Source organism: Artibeus jamaicensis, unplaced genomic scaffold, assembly GCF_021234435.1.
Source record: "Artibeus jamaicensis isolate MK-2021 breed Jamaican fruit bat unplaced genomic scaffold, CSHL_Jam_final contig_384, whole genome shotgun sequence".
Classification (NCBI taxonomy): domain Eukaryota; kingdom Metazoa; phylum Chordata; class Mammalia; order Chiroptera; family Phyllostomidae; genus Artibeus; species Artibeus jamaicensis.
Genome location: NW_026521810.1, coordinates 10,489,026 through 10,500,868, shown reverse-complemented (window position 1 = coordinate 10,500,868; position 11,843 = coordinate 10,489,026). Strand labels below are relative to the sequence as shown.

General features: G+C 49.1%; 1 non-coding gene across 1 annotated transcript; it reads right to left on the bottom strand.

Annotated features, from left to right (window-relative positions):
• Positions 1-10,136: 10,136 nt before the first annotated feature.
• On the bottom strand, positions 10,137-10,241 carry LOC119050003 (U6 spliceosomal RNA). The gene has a single exon (XR_005082655.1). It is a non-coding gene; the product is annotated as a U6 spliceosomal RNA (small nuclear RNA).
• Positions 10,242-11,843: the final 1,602 nt, after the last annotated feature.

The following is an 11,843-nucleotide window of genomic DNA, read 5'->3' as shown; positions in this document are numbered from 1 at the left end:
AGAGATGTCTTTCCAATTGGCGGTGGACAGAAGAGCCCAGTAGATATTAGTATTTTGTCCTTGGGAGGGGCCCCTGTTGTATAGCAGTTTTTGGCATCCCTAGGTGGGCCAAATATTGTATTCCGCCCCCCTCCTTGTTCGGTCACAGTTTTTGGCTTCCCTGGGTGGGCCGATAATTGTCCCTAGCAGACCAACCCCCTCAGGTGCGAGAGAGTGAGGCTTTGGAATTTTCCCAGTCTCTGAGGATTTCTCTGCGCTCTTGAGGGCATCGGCCGCCTAATCACGCCTGGAAAGGTGAAAAGGAAACGAAACGGGGAAGGGAACAGAGACGTGAAAGAGTTTTGGGTTGAAAACTTGGTTTCTGACTGCTCTTTGGCAATAATGGAGCTGGAATTGTGGGCGATAGCAGGGGAAATACCTGGTCTTTACGCCATCTGTATTCTTTTTGCTCTGAATCTATGTTTGCTTTGTTGGAACTGTGTGAGTAGTTCTGAGCCGGTGCCTAAGTGGAGTCCACTGGGCAGAATCCTTAGAGATTGGGAGAGCTACCGCGCTAAGTCGACATACAGAGATCCTTTGGCTAAGGAGTTAATGATTTACTATTGTAACACCGTGTGGCCTACTTATGTTTTGAGTGATGAGCTGAGATGGCCTGTGAATGGTTCTTTAAGTTACTGCATCATTACTAGATTGAAACGGTATTGCCGGCAGTGTGAACTCTCCGAGGAATTACATTACCTTAATGCATTTATAATATTACACAACAGCCTTATGCCAGAGACAGAGAAGCGTGTAATGGTCCAGAAGGAGAAAAGGGTCTCAGAACCCCTCCCTGATAGTAGATCACAGGAGGAGAAAGATGATGAGGAAAGAAACTTAATTAATGCTCTGAACCCAGGGAATGGGGGACCCCAGAGAGCTGGAACTCCTTCTGGGGAGGTGAGGCCCACTGCGGCTTCTCCTGCCCTGCAAGTGGGAGAAGTCTCCACCACAGACTCGCAGCCTCTGCGACTGGGCTCTGCGCAACAGGGGTTGCGAGGGTCTTCCTGGGAAAGGGGAGCTGCAGGGCCCCCACCTTCACAGGTGGGCGGAGACTGTTCTCCACCTGCACTGGTGACTGCAGCCTCAGTGCACTGCCCCCAGTGGGTGGAGGGTGGCTCTGTGGCGCCCCCACACCTGCAGGTGGGTGGAGCTTGTGGTCCACCTGGGCCTGTGGCCTGGGAACCCAGACCCCAGTGGGTTGGGGGAGTTCCCCCTCCGGTACCAGCAAAGGTGGGCGGGGCCTCTGCCCCACCTCCACCAGTGACCGCAGCCTCAGTGCACCACCCCCAGTGGGTGGAGGGCGCCTCTGCGGTGCCCCCATGCCCCCAGGTAGGAGGAGCCTTTGGAGCCTCAGGGGCTCCTGGAACCGGAGTCTCCGGGGCTTCACAGGTGGGCGGAGCCTGCTCTGTGCCTCCGCCCCACCCCCTGGGAGTGGGGAGCATCTCCACTGGCCAGATCCCCTCACAGGTGGGAGGGGCCTGGCCCCCTCTGCAGGGTGAAGCCTTGGGGCACCACTCCATTCAGGTGGGAGGGACCTCCATGGGGTTGCCGCCTTCACAGCTGGTGGAGGTTTCTACATCTCCAGCAGCACAAGTGATGAGAACTGCCACTGCCGTGATGCCTCCCCTTCCACAGACGGTGGGAGCCAGCTCAGTACTGTCTCCTCCCAGAGCTGCCTCTGAAGCTGAGACTGATAAGCCAACTGCTACACCCTCAGCTGCTGAGGAATGCTTCTCACCCCCGAGAACTCGCCAGGGTACCTCCTATAACCGGGGAGCCTCCAAAGGCGTAGCCAGCCAATACCCTTTGAGGCAATACCCAATAGGGGGCATAAATGAAGAAGGTCAGCCTGCTGGCTATTATTGGGCCCACACACCGTTCTCCACTTCAGACTTACTGAACTGGAAGAATGCCAACCCCTCATACAGGAATGATCCTCAGAAGATGGCAGATCTTATCGCCTGTATTTTTGCCACTCATCACCCAAACTGGGCAGACATACAGGCCCTCCTGAACATTTTACTAACGGCAGACGAAAGACGGTTGGTTCTAAATAGGGCTGATCAGGAGGCCCAGCGTCTCCATGATGATGACACCGAGGGGATCCTCCGCCCAGCTGAGGCAATTCCTTGGGTGGACCCTAAGTGGGACCCGAATAGCAGAGACGGTTTAGCCTCTTTGGGACACTATAGAAGGTGTATATTAGAAGGACTTAGGAAAGGAGTGCCCAAGCAGAAGAGTCTGAACTTGATACAGACTCTCCAGCAGAAGCCAGACGAGGATCCTTTTGAATTTTTAGGAAGGATCTATCAAGCATATAGGAAATACACCGATGTTGATCCAGAGGCACCAGAAAATGCGAGAATGATAAACACGACTTTTATTGGACAGAGTTCTCCGGATATCAGAAACAAACTCCAGCGTGTAGACGGAGTACTGGGAATGAGCTGCTCCCAGCTAGTAGATATAGCATTTAAAGTCTACAATGCTCGGGAAGCAGGGAAGGCAAAACGGGCCACAGTGTTTTTGGAATTAGCCCAGGGAAACCAAAAGAAGCAGGACCATGGGGCAGAGAAAGGAAACTCATCAGGTGCCCACCACCGTGCCAGTGGCAAAAGGGGCCCTAAGGAGAAGAAGAAAGGCACAATAGGCATTAATCAGTGTGCCTATTGCAAGGAGGAGGGGCACTGGAGGAATGAGTGCCCACATCGCAAAAGGGAAAGTAAAAGTAAGAATCCAGGTCGATTGATGGTAAAGCAAGAAACAGAGAATGACAATGAATGAGGAGGCCCAGGGGCTCCATTGGACATCTCCTGACCCATCACTAGTTCCCCACAGGAGCCCCGGGTGCAAGTGACTGTGGGGAACAAGCCAATTGACTTTCTTGTAGATACGGAAGCCACATACTCAGTGTTGAATACAAAGTTGACTGGAAAAAGCTCAAATGAAGTAACGGTTACTGGTGTGCCTGGCCAGGTACAAAAACAGACATTCCTGCAACCTCTGGAATGCCAGCTTGGGGGTCAAAAGCTTACACATAGTTTTTTGTATATGCCTGATTGTCCCATTCTGTTGTTGGGCCGAGATTTGCTGTGTAAACTGCATGCACAAATAACCTTTTCTCCCAAGCGACAGCAGCTGTGTGTGGAGGTTCCGCTGGAAAATGCCCTCCAGTTGCAGGCTATCCTGACCTGTTCTGGAGGCCCTGGAGATGAACCCTTCCCACCTGAGATCTGCAAGCAGGTCGATCAAACTGTTTGGGCCGACGGAACTCCAGGTAAAGCAGTTAACGTGCAACCCATAAAGATATATCTGAAAGAAGGGGCGCGGGTCCCACGAAAGAAGCAGTATCCCCTCAAAAAGGAGGCTTTAGAGGGGATCCAGCCAGTGTTGCAGAAGTTTTTGAAATCAGGACTAATCCGGCCTTGCCGGTCACCATACAATACTCCCATTTTGCCGGTCAAAAAGTCTCACTCAGACGAGTACTGGTTTGTACAGGATCTCAGGGCCATCAATGATATTGTCCAGGACATTCACCCTACTGTGCCTAACCCTTACACCCTGTTGACTCTGGTGCCTGGGGATAGCAAATGGTTTTCAGTCCTAGACTTAAAGGATGCATTTTTCTGCATCCCGATAGATGAGCAGGCTCAGCAACTGTTTGCCTTTGAGTGGCAGAACCCAGAGACTAAAGCCACGCTCCAATATTGCTGGACTGTGCTGCCACAAGGATTTAAGAACTCACCGACCATATTCGGGGAAGTACTGGCAAAAGACTTAAGGGATGTTCAGTTGAGATCAGGAGTTCTTCTGCAATATGTAGATGACCTATTAATAGCCAGCAGTAACTATGAGGATTGTCTGCACAACACCATCACGGTTCTAAATCATTTGGCAAAGAAAGGATATAAAGTGTCCCCTCATAAGGCCCAAATTTGCAAGCAGGAGGTGGCGTATCTGGGATTTCAACTGAAACAGGGTACCAGGAGTCTAATGGCAGATAGAAAGCAAGCCATTGCTACACTAAAAATCCCAGAAAATCGAAGGCAGCTTCGTGGGTTCTTGGGAATTACAGGGTTTTGTCGGATTTGGATTCCAAACTTTGGACTCATAGCAAAGCCACTGTATAATTCCCTAAAAGGACTGGACTCTGAACCCCTAGATTGGACAGGAGATTGTCAAGTAGCATTTGATACTCTGAAGGCGAAACTGTCCTCAGCCCCTGCATTAGGATTGCCGGACTTATAGAAGCCTTTCAAATTGTATATTCATGAAAGGCAGGGGATAGGACTGGGGGTGCTGACCTAGACCTTGGGAAATATCCCCTGACCCATAGCCTATCTCTCAAAGAAGCTGGATCACACAACAAAAGGATGGCTACCATGCCTCCGAGCTGTAGCAGCCACCTGTGATATCTTACAGGAAGCTGAAAAGTTTACCTTGGGACAACCTACTACAGTGTTGGTGTCACATCAGGTTCTGACTCTGTTAGAACAGAGAGGAGGATATTGGCTGACAGCTGGGCGTATGGGGAAATACCAGGCCATTCTGCTGGACAATCCTAATGTTACCTTGCAGACCACCACCACCCTAAACCCAGCCACCCTACTCCCAGATATGGAGGGAGACTCTGCCCTTGAGCATGAATGCTTGGAAATAATTGACCAAGTTTATTCTAGCAGGCCAGACCTGACAGAACAGCCTCTGGCGTCACCATACTGGGAGCTGTATACAGACGGGAGCAGCTTCATGGACAATGGCCAGCGACGAGCTGGGTATGCGGTGGCCACTGCAGAAAAGGTAATAGAAGCCCAAGCTCTTACACCAGGAACCTCAGCACAGAAGGCTGAATTAATAGCTCTCACAAGAGCCTTGCTGCTGTCCCAAGGGAAGAAAGTTAACATATATACAGATTCCAAGCCTTTATGGTAGTTCATGCCCATGGAGCAATATGGAAAGAGAGGACTCTTAACCTCGGGGAACAAGGATGTTAAACACGCAGAGGTGATTTTACAATTGTTAGAGGCAGTGAATGTACCGGACCAGGTTGCTATAATGCACTGCCCAGGACACCAGAGGGATGGTTCCCACACCAGTCAGGGAAACCAAATTGCTGACAAAGCAGCAAGACAGGCAGCCAAGGAGCTGCCACACCTAGCAGCCTTGGTTCCCCATCTGGACTTATCAGAGTTTAAACCTCATTACACAGAACAGGATGAGGAGCGGGCCCGTGAATGGGGATTCACTAACACTGATCCCAATTCTATGTGGAAAGTCAATGCCCATGGTATGATTCTGCTTCCTGAGGCTCTAGTGTATCCTGTGCTCAAGCACCTACATGAAGGGACACACTATGGAAGGGATGCTCTAATGGACTTCATTAGGCCGCATCTAAAAGGCCCTTATTTGCAAAGGACTGTCCACAGGATCAGCCAAGCCTGTCAAATATGTGCCAAAAACAATCCTAAGACAGAGCGTGTTCCCACAGAAAAGGGAGTACAATATAAAGGGATGTGCCCCTTCGAGGACTGGCAGGTGGACTTCACGCAAATGCCTAAAACAAGGGGAAACTTCAAATTCTTGTTAGTCTTTGTGGATACCTTTTCTGGGTGGGTAGAAGCATACCCCACCAGGACTGAAAAGGCAACTGAAGTGGCAAAACTGTTGCTTAAAGAAATAATCCCCAGGTTTGGGCTTCCCCAGAGCATTCAAAGCGACAATGGACCATGGTTCATTTCAGAAATCTCCCAGAAGGTTGGACAGGCATTGCAAATACAATGGAAACTGCATACATCTTGGAGACCACAGTCCACAGGAAAAACTGAGAAAATGAATCACACCATAAAGAAGACTCTGGCAAAAATATGCCAGGAAACACATTTAAAACGGGACCAGGCATTGCCCATTGCTTTGCTCCGAATCAGAGTGGCACCCAGAAGTGGGCTTAAACTGAGCCCTTTTGAAATAGTTTATGGAAAACCCCTGCAAGTTTCTGTTTTAGGTACGCCCCCTCTGGATTTGGAGCGTGAGGCACGAATTAAGCAGTATGTGCAGCATTTAGGACAAACACTAACCATTTTGCACAAGTTTGCTCATTGCAGGTCTGCCTACCCCTCTGACAAGCCTCTGCACCCGTTCCAGCCAGGGGACCAGGTCCTACTAAAGATCTGGAAGAGCCAAGGCCCTGAGCAGCAACTGTCTGAACAGTGGACTGGTCCCTACGATGTCCTATTGACAACATATTCCTCCCTGAAGCTGATGGGAATTAAGCCCTGGATTCACCACACACGGGTAAAATGGGCACCGCCTAAGGGAGATGCAGACCCTACTGCTGCAGTAGGGGCAGAAAGGGAAAGATGGACCTGCACTCCGGAGGAAGGTTTGAAATTCCTCTTCTGGAAAAAGACAATGAACCCAAATATAGGGTGACAATGTTTGATATGTCATGCAAGTGTTTGTAAAGCTGGGAACTTTTGGCTGCCAGATACTAGGTTTGAGTACTGAGCTTAAGTATAGTCCTTCCCAATGTGGGAAAGGGACCAAGAATAAAAAAAGAATGATAGGTGAATCTAGATAGGTAGAAATATGTATAAAGGATATGAAAGTTTTAAACCTGGAGTAAAAGAAACCTCAACTACTTGTTTTCTAATTTCATGGGAAAAGAGCAAATTTCTCACATGTAGTTCTGTTTCTGATCAGAAACCCTGTACTGTAAGACCTAGTGAAGGTCACTGTAGCCGATTGGGAAGAATGCTTTTGCCACCTAGGACCCAGGAAGGGTCAATTAGGGCTGACGAGTGCTTCAGCCTGAGGCAAAGAGCATGTCTCTGCCATGAGACTAGGCCTGAAGGAGCATGTCTCCAAACCTGTATCTGAAGACCTGCTGTGCTGTTGGGGAGAAAGGAAGGGCAGCGAGGCAAAGAGTGTCTCTGCAGAGACGGCCTGAAGGAGCATGTCTCTGCCAGGCACCAGTGGACGCATTGGTGCAAGAGAATGTCTCTACCTGTATTGTTTCGGAACTCTGTTTTGGATTTTGCTCTGTATCTGCTCTGAAAAGGAAATTGAGGATTCCAGAAAAGGTTGAAACTTCATACTCTGTAGGAAAGTGTACAAGGAAAAGGATTTTCCATTATAATTTGTATTTTTCTCCTTACCTGATCTATCCAGAATTTGGCACTCTGAAGTATGAGTGATGACATAAGGTTTCTTTGCATAAAACCAATAAGACCAGTCTTTAATAGTGGTTTTGTTAACCAAGACTTTGACTGGAACGTCACGCCTGAAGGAGACATGTATGGGTTCTGGTCGTTACCAGAAAGCCCTGAGGAACTAGGATTGACCTGTGAAGCTAGTGAAAGCCCACAAGAAAAGCCTGGGACTTTAGTTGGTTGTGCGGTTCGTGCCAGTATTTCTAGGGAAGGAACGAAGGTTGCTTTCCTGAAAGTTGGCTGAAAAGGAACCTGTAGGCACAATGGAGGCTCAAGGACTTGAGTGAAACAACTGGTTCAGGCAAAGCCAGATGGCAGGTGTGTGGCTCTGCTTTTGTGCCCTGAGGGGCGGACTGAGAAGTCAATCTGAAGGTTCCCTGTGTCAGTTCCAGCAAAGTAGACTTAGAGATCATAAGTGATCCAGGCTGCTCTTGGTGTGTTTATGCAAACGAACAGTCAAAATCAAAAGCGGGACCCAAAGTAGTCCCTGTAATAACAGTGAGGGTGATCTTAAGGAGAAAAATTGTAATTCAAGGAAAATCACAATGCTTAGTATTGGACATCAGAATGGCGCAGCTAATTGTCTTGGAAGTTTGTTTTCATTTGAAAGTTGAAACCAGGTTTGTGATGTTACCGAAAATGTACAATTTACAGGTGCAAAGGATCTTGCAATGGAATGTCTTCCCAAAAGACAGTCTCACAGATGCAGAAACTGGTTTGGGGATTGTTGTGTGAATTAACCTGTGTGTTCTTCTGTTTTCATAGAGCGTATGCCTATGACCTGCCTATGCCTATGAGTGATTGGTTGCAATATAGGCCTCACTTAAGGAGCCCATCTTCGTCATCGCCCCCCTGAGACTCAACGGTTTGGCTGAACTAAGTAGTTGGGTTGGTAAAGGGCTGGGGCAGTCTGTGGCCTTCACTTGAAACTGATTTTCCCTTTTCTGTCTTGATGGCTTGGACAGAAAGGGCTCAGAAATCTGAAAGGAGAGAAATCTTAATGTATTCCCCTCAGTCTGAGTGAAGTATAGTGGAGCACAAGAGTTTTTAGATAGGTGTAACATGCCTTGTACACCTTCCACTAGATAAGCCATTCTTTACTGAAGTATCTGCCTTTGTCAATTAATGGTTATGATTTAATTGTGCTTCCAATTTCTTACCTAATCTGTCACCTCCAGAATATGACCTGACCAGAATGCCAACAGTCCAGTAATGCCAGATTTGGACACCAAGCCTGCAACTTTCAGGTGACAGCCAACTGACCAGGTCCCTGTAAGGTCTTTCCCCTTACAGGAAGGACTCCCTCCATGCTGCACCCCCCCCTTTCAGGGCACCCCTGACCCAGGAGTAGGACAGCGTCCATTTCCAGCTCGAAGCAGCTACAAGAAGATAAGACCTTCGTCCATTTTCCTTTATATGATTATAAAGTGGGTGTATATCTGAAAGGAGGGATATTGATACAGGGTGCAGCCAGGGGGGGCCCCCAAAAAAAGATTTGGAATGGTGTCCAGAATTCAAAGTGTATAGGAATAATGGAGAGACATGTAAGATGTCCTCACCCCTTCCCCCCCCACACACAGGTGTGAGTTGGGGGGAAGGGACAGTTTTGTACAGCCACAGCCTTGCAGCTAATGGCATTGTCTTTTAACATATCTATAGCCTTTGGCGGTCACTTGGATATGTTAAATGGCTGTGGCCAGGCTTGGAGCTAGGGGGATGAAGTCACTTCCCCCAAGATGTAACTGGGGGCAGGTCCCCCAAGTTACAGCGCCTGCGTGGGGGCTTGGAGAAGATTGGCTCGAGGACATGGAATGATTACTGCCCAGACTAACGATGGCAGCCCAGTAAACTTGTACTAATACAGAAATACTGGCAGGTGTAACTGATCTTGGGAGGAGTCAGAAATAGGGGTACAGAGGAAGATGGGGGCTAGGATTTAAAAGCCAGACGCAGCAGCCATTGAGGGGGGAGCCACGCGGTTTCAGCAGAATGAAGACCCCCCTCTTGGTGAGGTGAAAGAGGGAGCCACGTGGTTTTGGCAGAGTGCGGACCCCCTCTTTCCCAGGTGAAAGGGAAAAACCACGCAGCTTTGCCAGAATGGAGATCCCTGCAGCCAGGTGAAGAAGAAAGCCACATGCTTTTGGTGGAGTGCGGACTCCTGCAGCTTTGGTAGAAGAGGCCCACGCGGCTTTGGGGTGCCCCCTTTGGCCGCGGGGCCTGAAAAGCAAGAGAGACTTTGCTTGGAACTGGGTACAAAGGACTCTTGCCAGTGGACCATGAGAGGGTGCCACAGTATTTTGGATTAACTCGAGATCCTGCACAGTGACACAGCTGATGGTGCCAGCGGCCTGAAACACAGATGTGTGCTCTTTTCCTGATTTACGGTACCCGGAGTTGGGACAGTGGGAGAAGGGAGCACTGTGTGGGTGTAGGTATACAACCTAAAGGACTTTGATATTTTAGTAGAGGCATTAGGCCTGAATAGCATTAAATAAACATTTTGTTTCCTTTTGACAAATCTCTGGCATTGAGAGATGTCTTTCCAATTGGCGGTGGACAGAAGAGCCCAGTAGATATTAGTATTCTGTCCTTGGGAGGGGCCCCTGTTGTGTAACAATATTTGGCATCCCTAGGTGGGCCAAATATTGTATTGCCCATCCCTCGGACCTCTTGTTCGGTAACACCCTTACCCTCTCAAAAACCTAAATTGCCTACCATAACAAGGCATTGTCATGACTCCTTGTGACCACTTCTGTCTTCGATACTTTATTTTTCCAGAATGTCATATAAACAGGATTGATTATACAGTATGTAACCTTTGGAAAGTGACTTTTTCTTTCAGCATCCGAAATCTTTTTAATGACAAAGCAATATCTGGGTTTGTTTAAAAATATAGAACACTTCATGAATTTGCATGTTATCCTTGGCAAAGGCCATGCTAATATTTCCTGTATCTTTATAATTTTAGTATATGTGCTGCCCAAGCCAGACAGAGAGTGACTTTTCACCCAGAAGAAAGCCCTTAAGACCCATTCATGTTCTCATGGGAGAAGTGTGTGACTACAAAGAAGCAGCAAAAGGGAATGTTGGGGGTAATGGGTAAACATCAGGCTACTTGGGACTAGAGCTCCGCTGACAGCATCCAGTAGCACACCCGAGCACTCTGAGTGGGGGAGGAGACATCTCTGTTAAGCTATTGATTAACTCTCCTAAGTAAGATGAGCCTCTGGATCAAGATCTGTCTGTCTGACTCCTCAATAAAAGCGGGAAATTTCAGACACTAACTGGCCAATGATAAAAGGCAAGGTATCAGGGACAGGCAGTGCCCTGCAAGTACATATGAAGCAGTTCCACATCTATCTAGTCAGGCTGAACCGTCGGTGAGATGAAGATCTGTCCTCGTTTGCCCATCCCCTCACCTTTTTGGTTCCAGAGCAATGAAGAGACTAAAAACTCCTGTTCCAGCCATGGTTCCCAAGAAGCCGCCTGCCTCCTGGAAATCCTTAGCCTCCTTAGCTGGCAGATTCAGAGTGGGTCTCAGGCTTTTCTTTTTAGCATATTTTCAGTGATTTCTGTTGCACGGCCCCAAACCTGGCTACGGGCCCAGGATGAAAATTGCACCCAGTTCCCAGCCCCAGGAAGGAACGGGGTGAACTCCCCAATCATGTCACTGTTGAGATTGGCCAGTCTGGACTCCACGCACGGGCGCAGGATGGGTCTTCGAAAGCGGGTCCAAGGCAACCTTTGTTCTTTGTGGGTCCGGGCTCTGCGCTGGCCGGTGATGGCATTGGGAGTGACCCTCTGTCTGCTTCCTGCAGGGACCTTGGAGGCCTGGACCAGGGGACAGTGGTCTGTGTCCCTGCAAGGCCCTTCCCAGAGTCCTGTCTTTCTCCCCATCTCCGAGGTGCATTGGGCTCCAAAGTCACGGGTTTGGGTACCATAGTACCTGATCCTGGTGTGGTCACCCCTGTGGCTGGGTCTGCATAGGAGCTGGGTTCAAGAGCTTGGTTCCCCTCTCCCCCCACCAGCAGCTTCCGGGAATTGGGACATGTGCGCCTCATGCGAGACAGCAGCGTCTGTCTGTCTGGGAGTGTCAGCCCTGTTCTGGGCCCTGCAGTAGAGTGGGTATCTTCCCTGAGTGGGGGTGCCAAGTGTCACCCAGCTTGTTCCCTGCTCCTGGAACCTTGGGGAGGACAGACCTGGACACAGTGAAGGGATGTCGCCCTTTAGCCCCAGCTGTGGACAGGGCTAAACAACATCAGGTTTGACTCTTCAGGGTGCAGAGGCCCAGACGCCTTCCTGGGAAGTTACTACCTGGCCTAGGGGAAGGAGGGCCTTAGGAAGAGGCCAGGGCTGGGGTCCTGGTGTGAGGCTGGGAATTCCTTTCTCTCAAGATATCCCTCCTGAATTTCTATTCACCACACAAGGATTTGGAACAAACTTGTTCTGTGTTTCTGCCCCTCCTACTAGTCTGCATGGATTTAGTTTTTTTATTCCATAGTTGTCAGACTTCCATTCATCTTGATTTCTGACTGTTCTGAGTGATGGCTGTTCTATATTTTAATTGTAATTTTGATGTGGTTGTGTGAGGAG